The sequence below is a fragment of the Hyperolius riggenbachi genome, chromosome 3 (genome assembly GCF_040937935.1).
Source record: "Hyperolius riggenbachi isolate aHypRig1 chromosome 3, aHypRig1.pri, whole genome shotgun sequence".
Classification (NCBI taxonomy): domain Eukaryota; kingdom Metazoa; phylum Chordata; class Amphibia; order Anura; family Hyperoliidae; genus Hyperolius; species Hyperolius riggenbachi.
In genome coordinates, this window is record NC_090648.1 from 41,317,859 (window position 1) to 41,331,841 (window position 13,983).

General features: G+C 45.4%; 1 protein-coding gene and 1 long non-coding RNA gene across 2 annotated transcripts in view; one reads left to right on the top strand and one right to left on the bottom strand.

Annotated features, from left to right (window-relative positions):
• Positions 1 to 13,983, top strand: part of GUCY2D (guanylate cyclase 2D, retinal) — a 604,889-nt gene that overhangs the window by 438,648 nt on the left and 152,258 nt on the right. The gene's annotated exons all lie outside the window — the stretch shown is intronic.
• Positions 1,856 to 6,848, bottom strand: LOC137562560 (uncharacterized). Its single transcript, XR_011030139.1, has 2 exons — positions 6,243 to 6,848; positions 1,856 to 4,161 (listed from the first exon to the last, which is right to left on the bottom strand). It is a non-coding gene; the product is annotated as an uncharacterized lncRNA (long non-coding RNA).

The following is a 13,983-nucleotide window of genomic DNA, read 5'->3' on the forward strand; positions in this document are numbered from 1 at the left end:
TGTCTCTCTTATTAGGATATGGAGATCATTTCGGTCAAAACCCTTTCAACCCCCGAACCCTCCCACCCCTCCCTTCTCCCTTGTCATCTCCGATTGTCCATTAGCTGATAGGAATACTCTTATGTTATCTCTAATTTCCCTAATGTTCCCATTAGTTTCTCTGTTAAGTACCATTTAGTATCTTTAAAAGGGGACATGATCTCTTTAAGTTCTTCCTTAGTAAAAGATTTCAGTATAAACTGTCTCCACGTTTTAAAGAATGACTTGGTTTTTTTATCCTTATGCGTTAAAGCATCTAATTGATTCACTCTAAATAAATGAATGAGTTTCTCTTTAAGATCCCACACTGAAGGAGCACTGGGATAAATCCATTTATTGAGAATCACCTTTCGAGCCGCCATTAATATTAGGTGTGCTAGTTTGGATATGAGCACATGGGGCGTCGAGGGATCACCCGAGGAAGCAGGCTGGAGTGGGTGGTAATGGAATAGCATCAGGAGAGGGTCTAATTCCAGTCTGATTTTATAAGTTGTTTCCATGTAGTTCACTATTTTTGACCAGAAAGTTGAAATTACTGGGCATGTCCATAAGCAGTGAAACAGGTCCGCCTCTGGACAGGTACATTTGGGGCATACAGGGGAATAATGAGGGGGGGGAACTGTGAGAAAGCGCGGTGGAGCCGCCGCCATGAACCAGCGGCGGGCGGCTCCTTCCGCATATGGCAGCAACTCACACGGAGAGGCAGCCGCCTCCTCACATCTTGAGGCGGCTACCTCCGTGAATCAGCCAGCTGAGAGCGGCGTAACCGCCGCGCTGGATGCGGCGATTAGCCGGCAGGTCCCCGCTGCGGAGACACCGCAGAGCGGGGCTGTGCTGGTTGGGACTCGTAGTCCCTCAAGATTCAGAGTGACGCGCGCGCGCGCACTCAGACAAACTTTATGACACCAGGGAAGAGTCAGCTGACCAGGCTGATCAGCTGACCATAGCTTCACTTCCCATTGGTCCAGCAATCAGGGAGGTGCTGGGGGACACCTAATGTGTATATATACTGCTGGCTGTCCATTCATCTGGTGTCTGGCGTTGCGTTCACATACGTGGGAGCACTCAGATCCGTTAGTCAGATCCTTAAGTGTGCCGGGACCGGCTGGAGCCGTAATCCTACACTTAGTTAGAGATTGATAGCTAAAGTACTAGTTTGCTTGTGATTATTTGTTATGACTCTTGCCTGCCTCGACTATTCTCCTGAACTCTGACCTTGTACCTCGTTATATCTGATACTCTGTTGCCGACCCCGGCTCGTACCTTGACTCCGCCTTTGCCTACTGATTTTGTACCCCGATATCTCTGATACCTCGTTACTGAACCCTGCCTGTACCTTGACTCCGCCTTTGCCTACTGATTTTGTACCCCGATATCTCTGATACCTCGTTACTGAACCCTGCCTGTACCTTGACTCCGCCTTTGCCTACTATTTTGTACCTATCTGTCCGTGTGTATACGACCTGGCTTGTCCGACCTCGAGAACCGACCTCACGATTGGAGGCGGTTCCCCGTCCTGTTAGTGATACTCCCGCCTGAGTGTCACTTTCGGACTTTCCTTCCCACTGTCAGTCTGACTCCTCCCGTCTTGGAGAGCTCAGACCTGCGGGAGGAATCTGTGCAGTTCTCCTTGCTGCACTGAGGCTTGTCCTCTGTATTACTGTTGCACCAATCACAACACTCTACCCAGGTGACCAGAGGTTAGCTAGTATATCGGATTATCGGTGTGTATTGCTATGTTTTTTGGCGTTGCTAAGGCCTCACACTCGACTCACACTAGCACACAGACTAGGTAAATACATAGCTTACAACTTCACACTGTATTAGGATATTTATTCAATTATTTACATTATTTACAGGTATAGCAGTGAATCATGGATAAGTAATAGAGTAAAGAATCAATACATTACCGGATATTGCATCATCACTCCGTATCGGGGGACCAGCGATCGTCAGGAGGCAGCGCATACACAACATCACACAACTCGTCAGTAGTGGAGAGTCCCATCAGAGCAAGGGAAATCTCTCTTTCTTATACTCATAGCTCCACCCATTTTCCCGATTGCATCTTGGGGATGCTCAGGCATGAGCCTTGCTATGATTGGATGACTTATAGTCAATATTCTCATGAACAGGACTAGTTCTGGTTAAGTCCCGTGTGAACGTGCAATTCCTGAAACAGTTAATTCAGGGTTACGCGCTTATTGCAACACAATGTTATATAACCATATCACGTGCCACGCATGCTCAGTACTTGTTTGCAGAGGGTATAGTCGACCATCAGCCTATCCACAACTTGGAAGTATGATTCATCCCTCATGCCCACTGCGTGACCGCAGCGCACAGCCGTATGTTTTTATAACTTGCAGTAACCTTGTGTTCTTGCCAATGATTTTCTATGGAGAATGGTCCATCACTACTAAAAGATGCAAAATATGTCCTCTCTACCTACTGACTAGCTTGCTAATGTGTTTCTTACCTAACAGCCAGTCATTCACACAGACTCTTCAGACTTGTATCACATTCGGTCCTTAGTGATGACCATTAACATATGAAACCATGACAACTTTTTCCCTTACAACAGATCCCATATGCCACATACCAGTTCCATCTGGATAGGATAAGTATAACAATCATTACAATCAAAAATAGGATGAACTATCCACTTCATCATTGTTTCTGCTGATGGCGAATAACCCATAAATACATCCCACCAGTGGTGAGAGGTGGCATCTGCTATGGCAGAGCCCACTTTAACAATTTTGTTTGCAATCACGGTAGTACTGAGCTGGTGTACGATTATACTTCTATTCAACTTTTTAATAGCACTTTTTCACTTCCGTTAGATTTTTCAACAATCCGCTTTAGTTTAGTCAGGTTTAGATCCCAATTGGGAACTTCCAAACCTTGGCCTTGCCAGGAAATATTTGTAGTTAACGCTATATCGGGCATCAACATAAAAGTTTCATTTTCCCATTGGAATACAGAGATATTGTGTATACATCCTGCAAAAGGCACCCTCATTTTAGGGACCACCTGACGATCTGTCACTACACATACCACTTGAGGTGTTATTTCCACCATCCGGCGGTATGTTATAGGCATTATGGTCCACCCACATTTGTTTACAGTGTTCTGTAACAAACAAGGTTCATATACAGTAGACTGTAACTTACATATTTTACTGTTTAAAGTATTATCACAAAAAGTCAAATCATGTGTTCTGTTGTTGTCATCAATAACCTGTCCATAAAACGTAGGAACCCAGAAGTGCTGATCACCTTCTGGCCCAATTAATAATGGCAAAATAACATACTTACATATTATACTACTTTTAGTAACATTGTAAAGTGTTAATTGTCCCATGCAAAATGTATCATTGCACATCACTTTAGGTGCTTTGATATCTATCCAGTGATCAGTTCTTATCATGGAACTGAACACGGTCCTCCAAACCTCCTCATTTCCAGTCAACAACATAGTTTGAAATAACCCTTTCTGTTGTTGCTGTTGTAAGGTTTGCATGGAACAGATAGTCCAGTTTACAATTCTAGTTATATCAACATCTGTTTCATACATAACAGAGGCACTTGCGTTAATTAAGTCAAGCAAATCATCATCTATTTTTACTTCCAGCTTTATGCAATCTATTTGCTAATGTTTCAATATCAAAACTATTAAGAGTCAATGTCCCATATCCTCCTAACAAAGAGTCATACCACTCTCTCCGTATTTAGTGTGGTTTAGAACAGTTTATGGCAGCTGGAAACGCGCATGAATCACAGTCTTTTAGGCATGTTGCCCCACCTTTGCACAAGTGGAAGGTAGTCTCTTTATATGCCCAGGGTCCACTTTCGCATCCATCATATCCACAAATATCAAAGCAGGCCCCACCGAGATATGTTCCATTGAAAGTAGCATTGAGAATGTCACATGCTTGCCTAGCATTACAGGTAAAGTTTCTCTGTAGACAACCCTTGGTTTTATTTCCCCACACGAAAGTCACCGTGGATCCCCTGTATCGGTTACTCGAATACCTGAAGTCCATGCATTAACGCCACAGCTTTCCAACCACACGATACCAAGGATTCCAAGGACAATGCCATAGACATGGATATCAATCTGCAAAAAACCCAAACAAGTGTGACTTATTCTTGCAAATAACATTTTTCCTGTTCTGGCCTCATTACCAGCAGAGTTCGGTCCTTGCCTACTGCAATCACATCTGCTGGAGGAGGCGGTCCTTGGGGATTCTGACCCACATTTTAGCTCCAACATTTACTGTATTAGTAGAACCAAAATATTCATCACCCTTTACTGATGGGCTTCCCTCTCTACAAATAAAGGAATTAGGGTCCCTTTACACTTAATCAGCTGCTGTTAACTGTAATCAAAATAACAACTGATGTACAATCCAGTGTCCATGTCCCCCTATGGCCTATTTCACACTATACACTGAAAAAAACATTGAAATCTTTTCACAATGCATCGCCATTGGGGAAAAAACAACAAAAAACAAGAAAAAACAAAAACAAACAACAAAATTGTATGCGTACTAATGCATACCAACGCATTAAGTGTAAAAGGGCCCTCAGGAGAACCTGGGCTATACAACTCTTTGGCCTGTGTATACACAGTGTCCTCCCCTAAAAACTTTAACCCATCCTCTCTCCTTTTCCAATAATTAACTCACTATTTCCCAGGTTAATCATGATCACTTTAATTTATTCTTGATAGTCGGAGTCAATTACTCCTCCTATCCCTATAGCTCCTTTCTGAGCAAAACTGGATTGGGTAGCTATTTGCCCATAATGTTAGTCAGGTATTTTACATCCTATACCTGTGGGAATGGTTGTAACCTGTGAGGGGTTAATGATAACAACTTCTAAAGCATGCAAATCCAACCCAGCTGACACAGGTGTTCCCCTATATGGAGCTACCGCATCCTTATGCATTTTCCAATAAGGAATCGTTTCTACTTTAACCACCCCACCAGCTAGTTTCTGGTATAAACAAAAATCTGTTATCTTCACAGTTTGTTTGTATTATTCTAAACTAGCATATGCATACATTCTAGCATCTTTAACAGAGGTATTCTTGAACATATAATACACTCTATATCAGTAAGGTCTCAAAGCAAACTTCATACAATTCATTAGAAACAACTCAATTCCCACTTCATCATCAACACATTCTGCCACTTCATGCCATTCAGCTAGTCAGTACAACATTCAACCCTAGAGAAACCAGGCATTTCTCTGCAAGACAAACAAATCTCATTTAGTAACTAATGACCTTGGCCCGTTTAAAAAAAAAAACCAAGCTAGGCCTTTCGCTGCGCATGCATGTGCCCGCTGTGCACATGCACCCGCCACGCGCGTGCCCTCATACACCGTTGCGCACACGCTGGCCGCCTCTGGCCCTATCCCCCCTCAACTTTTCCCCAGTGTTTCTGCGCCCCTCCCTGCACATGTGCAGTGCAAAAAAAAAAAAAAAAAAAAAAAAAAAAAAACTCTGAATAGGCGCAGAGACACAGGCATATTATATAAAAAAGTTTTTCCAGTCTAATTACGCAATATTTTCATGCTACATTGCCATAATAGACTTCACAGTTCTATTTCTTTCACACAGTCTCATCTAATCTAGCTTTCAGCTCAACAGGTAAACAATTTCACTCCTGCACAATTATAGCTAGAAACCAGGGGAAAAGTTTTGCTGGCACAGATGTCACCGTGACATCATAATCACATTTAACCCTGTAACCAAAAAAAAAAGAAAATGAGCATTTGCAGGGATTTGGAAGTTCTAGCAAAACCCAGCACAACACACAACGCACACAAGAAAGTTGCTTTACTATTTCTCACCTCTTTAACCATTTATTTTACCAAACAAGATGCATGTCCCATGAAGTAAGAGTTAAAGGTCAATATTTTTTTTTACAACATGTACTCCTGAATGAAAAAAAATAATGCTTGCCAAGCGCCCCCAGCTGAGGAGAGCAGCATCTCAAACACTCACTGGCTCGCACACATTCCCTAGGAGCACTCACCGCCCGTGCACAAATGCATTTTAAAAAAAAACAAAACATTCCTCTATGCATTCAATTAAACAAAAAACAGACATATGAATACACGATTAATCAGGACTCGCTATAACGGATTCACCATATAAAACATTCACTAGAAACAACAATGTTAACCCACCTGTCTTGTCCAGATTATATTACCATTTCAACTCTGCAAGTGCAGTCAGATACTGTCACTTTAAGGAATTTGCTTTACAAGTTTAAACACAGCACTCCAAGATTATACTCCGAAATCTACCAACAAAGACACAGACTGTATTAAAAACCGTAGTAGTAAAAGCTGAGATTCACTGTCAGGTTACTCTCTGCCCCTTTTTCCCATCCATATTTTATCATTAAAAATATGGGGTTTTCCTTAAGAGGGACAAAAACAGCAGTAACAACCTAAAGAAAGTTCCCAGCTATTCCTAATCTTTTCAAATGGAACAAAATACTTTTGTGCTAAACACTTCCAATTCCAGTTCAATGCACATTGTCCTATTTCTTGTGCAATGATCAGTGGCAGAGTTTGGCTTCCTTTTATTCACAGAAGCTCCCTGCTCCACTGATAACAATCCAAAATGTGTCATCACAGGAGCCTCTTCCCCAGCTACTTCCTCCAGTACATTTATTTTACCAGCTGCAGATTCTGTTACATGTTGGTATTTATCTGCAGCTGCCTGTGATGACACTTGTGCAACTATCACTCTGTCATCCTACTCTAGTTCCTTTTTCTAACAGGACTACCCTTTATCCAACAGAAATACCCTCAAGTAAAGTAACAACATTGAGGGATTCTGATTCTTTCAACTTACACAATCTTTGTTGAAGCTTTCTATAAGCTGTCAACAACATCCCACTATGCCGCCCGAGAGCGACATCATGCCCCGCCTTAACAGTGCCCCCCCCTAGAGTCTTATCTACATCTAGAGAAAGCAACAACATCACCCGCTTCAATGGGGAAACACTATATTCCAGCATCAGGCAGCGTCCCTCAACCTCAAGTTGAGCCTGTTCCGCCTTTTCTTGATCCTGGAACGCCTTCTGCAATCGCTTGTGCACACCACGATATGCAGAGGCCAACACCCAGCTAATTCTAGCTGGGGTAACTGCATCACCTACCTTGGTAGGGAGTTTCTCAAGTACTTGAACTAAATCAACCGGTTCTGATTCTTTCAACTGCTTATCCCACAATTCTACCAACCCATGGCTAGCTAATTCTACTGCTATAATATTATACGGAGACTCGGTCCAGCCGGGGATCTCCGCAGGTTCTTTTAGGCATTTGGCCTTTTTCTTAAACATATTGCCTTACTTTTGGCACACTGCCAACTGGGCGTGGCTTTGACCAGAGGTGCCCCTCAATTTCTAGACACCAATGGTCAAACTTCCCACAGATAAATTTTGCTTAGTTCAAAAGATATCTTGACTTGAAACTAAGTGGGAGGAGCTATCGACTCCAAACTTTTCCCACACCTGTAATCTGTCCTAAGATATATATATATCAAGTATCAAGTCAATATACCATACAGGGGCAATTTTACAAAGATTTAGATTACTTGCCCCACTAACTGGCAAAATGCCAAATTTTGCAAAATTACACCCAGAGACCCACAGAATCATAGGCAATATATTTCAGAGGTCAAAAGTCATCCTCGTCGCCATTTATGTAATGCTATGTTTTTTGGCGTTGCTAAGGCCTCACACTCGACTCACACTAGCACACAGACTAGGTAAATACATAGCTTACAACTTCACACTGTATTAGGATATTTATTCAATTATTTACATTATTTACAGGTATAGCAGTGAATCATGGATAAGTAATAGAGTAAAGAATCAATACATTACCGGATATTGCATCATCACTCCGTATCGGGGGACCAGCGATCGTCAGGAGGCAGCGCATACACAACATCACACAACTCGTCAGTAGTGGAGAGTCCCATCAGAGCAAGGGAAATCTCTCTTTCTTATACTCATAGCTCCACCCATTTTCCCGATTGCATCTTGGGGATGCTCAGGCATGAGCCTTGCTATGATTGGATGACTTATAGTCAATATTCTCATGAACAGGACTAGTTCTGGTTAAGTCCCGTGTGAACGTGCAATTCCTGAAACAGTTAATTCAGGGTTACGCGCTTATTGCAACACAATGTTATATAACCATATCACGTGCCACGCATGCTCAGTACTTGTTTGCAGAGGGTATAGTCGACCATCAGCCTATCCACAACTTGGAAGTATGATTCATCCCTCATGCCCACTGCGTGACCGCAGCGCACAGCCGTATGTTTTTATAACTTGCAGTAACCTTGTGTTCTTGCCAATGATTTTCTATGGAGAATGGTCCATCACTACTAAAAGATGCAAAATATGTCCTCTCTACCTACTGACTAGCTTGCTAATGTGTTTCTTACCTAACAGCCAGTCATTCACACAGACTCTTCAGACTTGTATCACACGGTGATACTGCAGATCACATATAATCTGGTATACGTCTGAATTTCCCGTGATACTGCAGATCACCGGTAATCAGACCTCTCTGTGCTTCACCGAGCGTTACAGAACGCCAGACCACAAAAACGATGGAATCACGCACTGATCCTCTGACTGTGCTTGCCACTTCGGTGGATAACATTCACCAAGCACTGGGCCAGCACAAAGCCTTAATTGATGCCTTATCAGGCTCTGTGAAAACCCTACAGACATCAGTTGATTCAGTGCGATCCCCTCCTAGTGATGACATACGTATGCCTGTACCAGATAAGTTTTCCGGCCACAAGTCTGACTTCCGGAATTTCAGGAGTAGAGTGTTGTCATATTTCGAGTTAAGACCCCGATCCTCGGGGACTGAGACCCAACGGGTCATTTTTATTAAAACTTTATTGACTGGAGACTCCCAGTCTTGGGCCTACAATTTGCCTTCCACCGATACTGCCCTGACCTCGGTGGAGGAGTTCTTTAAGGCCATGGCCATAATCTACGACGACCCTGACCTTGCTGCGTCCTCAGAGCGGAAGCTCAAACTTTTACGGCAAGGCAGAGGTTCGGTCGAGGATTATGCGGCGGAATTCCGTAGGTGGTCCGTCACCTCTAGATTTGATAATTTTGCCCTTAAAGAAAGAAAATTAATTCTCCCTTGTACTGTTACATGGGAGGATAAGTCCGTAGCCGCTGAAGCTTTTCTTGACTCCGGCTCAGCGGCTAATTTTATGAATTTTGAGTTTGCTCAGGAGTTGGGTCTACCACTCACTCCCGTGACACCCCCCATTCAGGTCACGGCAGTAGATGATTCCCCTTTGCAGCGGAATTGTCCCCTGTCACAGACTCCGCTTGTAAAGCTCACCATTGGGGTATTGCACGGGGAACAGTTGCAATTTTTTGTTTTACATATGTCAACCTCCACTATTATCCTAGGCATGCCTTGGTTGCAGGTTCATTCTCCGCAAATTGACTGGGCCACAGGGCAGTTGACAGCATGGTCACCTCATTGTTTTCAGCAGTGTTTGGGGAGGCTGACATTAGGTCAGACCAAGGTGCAGGTGGAAGGCGTACCGGAACAGTACTCGGATTATGCCGATGTATTTTGCCCCAAGGCGGCAGATAGATTGCCCCCACATCGCCCGTTTGATTGTCCCATTGACCTTCGTTCAGGTTGTATGCCTCCTCGAGGCCATTTATATAATTTATCTGGCCCCGAAAAACTAGCCATGCAGGAGTATATCCGCGAGAACTTGGCCAAGGGCTTCATTCAGCCGTCCCAATCACCCGCTGGGGCAGGCTTCTTTTTTGTTAAGAAAAAAGATGGGGGGTTACGGCCGTGCATCGATTACCGTGGCCTCAATAAAATCACAGTGAAGAATCGCTACCCGCTGCCACTTATAGACGATTTATTCACACAGGTCACAGGGGCTAGGATATTTTCAAAACTGGATTTACGGGGGGCATACAATTTGGTGCGTATAAGAAGGGGCGACGAATGGAAGACGGCCTTCAATACCCCTGATGGGCATTACGAGTACAGGGTAATGCCCTTCGGGTTATGTAATGCCCCGGCCGTCTTCCAGGAACTAATCAATGAGGTTTTTCGAGAGGTGTTAGGGAAGTTCGTTCTGGTTTATTTGGACGACATTCTCATTTTTTCTAACAACCTCTCGGAACACAGAACCCATGTCAGGATTGTTTTAGACAAACTGAGGCAGAATTTGTTATACGCCAAACTTGAGAAGTGTATTTTTGAGGTCACGTCGGTTGCCTTTCTGGGATATATAATCTCCACCTCAGGTCTGTCTATGGACCCTGCCAAAGTCTCCGCGGTCCTGGAGTGGCCGCAGCCGGTGGGGTTAAAATCACTACAACGGTTCTTGGGGTTTGCGAACTATTATAGAAGGTTTATAAAGGGGTACTCCATGGTGGTCGCCCCTCTCACTAGCCTTACTAAAAAAGGGGCAAACACCACTCATTGGCCTCCTGAGGCCTTACAGGCGTTTTCTAAGTTAAAAGGGTTGTTCTGCTCAGCACCTATACTCAGACATGTGGACACTTCCTTCCCATTTATTGTCGAGGTAGACGCCTCGGAGGTCGGGGTGGGAGCTGTGCTGTCCCAGCGTTCAGGTCTCCAGGGTAGATTACACCCGTGTGCCTATTTTTCCCGGAGATTCTCTCCAGCAGAGAGAAACTACGATATAGGCAATAGGGAGCTCCTAGCCATCAAATTGGCCTTCGAAGAGTGGCGTCACTGGCTAGAGGGAGCTGAGCACACCATCACGGTTTATACCGACCACAAGAACCTGGAATACATCGAGGGGGCTAAAAGGTTAAGCCCAAGGCAGGCTCGATGGTCGCTATTTTTCTCGAGGTTTTCATTTTTGATCACATATACGCCAGGTAGTAAGAATACCAAGGCAGACGCACTCTCTAGGTGTTTCGAACCGGAGACAGCACAGCCCTCTGTCCCCGAGACCATTGTCCCACGAAGAGTGGTGTTGGCCGCTACCGAGACTTGGGGGGACTGGAAAGAGACTTTGAGTCCCTTCCAGCAGGATATCCCGGAAGGAAAACCTGATGGGGTGTTATTCGTCCCGTTACAGTTTCGTCTCCAGATCTTGGAGATGGTCCACTCTCACAAAAATGCGGGACATCCTGGAGCGTCTAGAACGCAAGATCTCGTGGCCAGATGTGCATGGTGGCCTTCGTTAGCCGCTGACTGCAAGGAGTTTGTTAGGGAATGTACAGTGTGCGCAAAAAGCAAGCCCTCCCGCCTAGCATCTGTAGGTACATTGCAGCCGTTGCCCACCCCGAGTGAGCCATGGACCCACCTGTCCATGGATTTCGTGGGAGAGCTTCCGAGATCTGAGGGCATGTCGGTCATCTGGGTGGTGGTCGACCGTTTTAGTAAAATGGCCCACTTCGTGCCCCTGAAAGGACTCCCCTCGGCCCAAGAACTGGCCGATTTGTTTGTCAACCATGTCTTTAGACTACATCGGGGAGTCCAGTTTGTTTCGAAATTTTGGAGGGCATTTTGTCGCCAGATGGGCATGAAATTGTCATTTTCTTCGGGTTACCACCCACAGACAAATGGCCAGACGGAGAGGGTCAACCAATCATTGGAACAATTTTTAAGATGTTACGTTGCAGAAGCACAGAATGATTGGGTTAAGTTTTTGCCTTACGCAGAATTTGCGCACAATAATTTAAAGAGTTCCTCCTCAGGATTCTGTCCGTTTCAGATAGTAACCGGGAAACTACCTAAATTCTCCCCATTGCCAGTCGCCTCCACTCCGTTTCCAGCTTTGGAGGCTTGGCAAAGGTCATTTAAAGACATGTGGTGGACCATCAAGAATAATCTCATAAAAGCATTTCAGAGTCAGAAGGGTCAGGCTGACAAGAGACGCTCCTTAGAATGGAGATTCCAACCAGGAGATTTGGTTTGGGTGTCTACCCGTCACCTGTCACTAAAACAGCCTTCTGACAAACTCGGTCCCAGGTTCGTGGGTCCATTCCCAGTGACTAGGAAGATCAACGATGTCACATATACCGTTGATCTTCCCACCAGCATGCGGGGAGTGAGGTCTTTCCACGTATCACTTCTCAAACCCGCAGTCCAGATGGGTCCCACTCCTCCTCCTCCTGTTTTGGTCGATGCCCAACCCGAGTATGAGGTAGAGAAAATCATAGATTCACGTACTGTACAGAATTCAGTGCAGTATCTCGTACATTGGAAGGGATACGGCATTGAGGAGAGGCAATGGGTTCCTGGGAACCGCATGCATGCGGACGAGTTAGTGAGGGTATTTCATACTGTACATCCAGAAAAACCTGGAAGGAGCTGTCCGGAGTCCACTCCTCGGGGGGGGGGGGGTACTGTGAGAAAGCGCGGTGGAGCCGCCGCCATGAACCAGCGGCGGGCGGCTCCTTCCGCATATGGCAGCAACTCACACGGAGAGGCAGCCGCCTCCTCACATCTTGAGGCGGCTACCTCCGTGAATCAGCCAGCTGAGAGCGGCGTAACCGCCGCGCTGGATGCGGCGACTAGCCGGCAGGTCCCCGCTGCGGAGACACCGCAGAGCGGGGCTGTGCTGGTTGGGACTCGTAGTCCCTCAAGATTCAGAGTGACGCGCGCGCGCGCACTCAGACAAACTTTATGACACCAGGGAAGAGTCAGCTGACCAGGCTGATCAGCTGACCATAGCTTCACTTCCCATTGGTCCAGCAATCAGGGAGGTGCTGGGGGACACCTAATGTGTATATATACTGCTGGCTGTCCATTCATCTGGTGTCTGGCGTTGCGTTCACATACGTGGGAGCACTCAGATCCGTTAGTCAGATCCTTAAGTGTGCCGGGACCGGCTGGAGCCGTAATCCTACACTTAGTTAGAGATTGATAGCTAAAGTACTAGTTTGCTTGTGATTATTTGTTATGACTCTTGCCTGCCTCGACTATTCTCCTGAACTCTGACCTTGTACCTCGTTATATCTGATACTCTGTTGCCGACCCCGGCTCGTACCTTGACTCCGCCTTTGCCTACTGATTTTGTACCCCGATATCTCTGATACCTCGTTACTGAACCCTGCCTGTACCTTGACTCCGCCTTTGCCTACTGATTTTGTACCCCGATATCTCTGATACCTCGTTACTGAACCCTGCCTGTACCTTGACTCCGCCTTTGCCTACTATTTTGTACCTATCTGTCCGTGTGTATACGACCTGGCTTGTCCGACCTCGAGAACCGACCTCACGATTGGAGGCGGTTCCCCGTCCTGTTAGTGATACTCCCGCCTGAGTGTCACTTTCGGACTTTCCTTCCCACTGTCAGTCTGACTCCTCCCGTCTTGGAGAGCTCAGACCTGCGGGAGGAATCTGTGCAGTTCTCCTTGCTGCACTGAGGCTTGTCCTCTGTATTACTGTTGCACCAATCACAACACTCTACCCAGGTGACCAGAGGTTAGCTAGTATATCGGATTATCGGTGATACTGCAGATCACATATAATCTGGTATACGTCTGTATTTCCCGTGATACTGCAGATCACCGGTAATCAGACCTCTCTGTGCTTCACCGAGCGTTACAGGAACTTTATATTTTATATTGAATGCATATATGGCTCTATGAATGAGTTTTAGTTGAGATTCTCTCCAGTTTTCCCCCAAGATCAATTTATAAGCCACTCGGTACCCCTCCAAAATTTTTTTTCCTATATCCTCCCCTGGTATATCCCTCGACCACCTTGTCAAATTATTGGTAGCTTTAGTGGTGATGCGAATCTGCTGTAGCTTTGATTGTATTGCTGATAAAGATAGCCTAGGGGTTTGTGGGGAGAGGAACCTATCAAAGTCATTCAGAGAATAAATCAACGGTGCTTTGCCTCCCTCATCTCG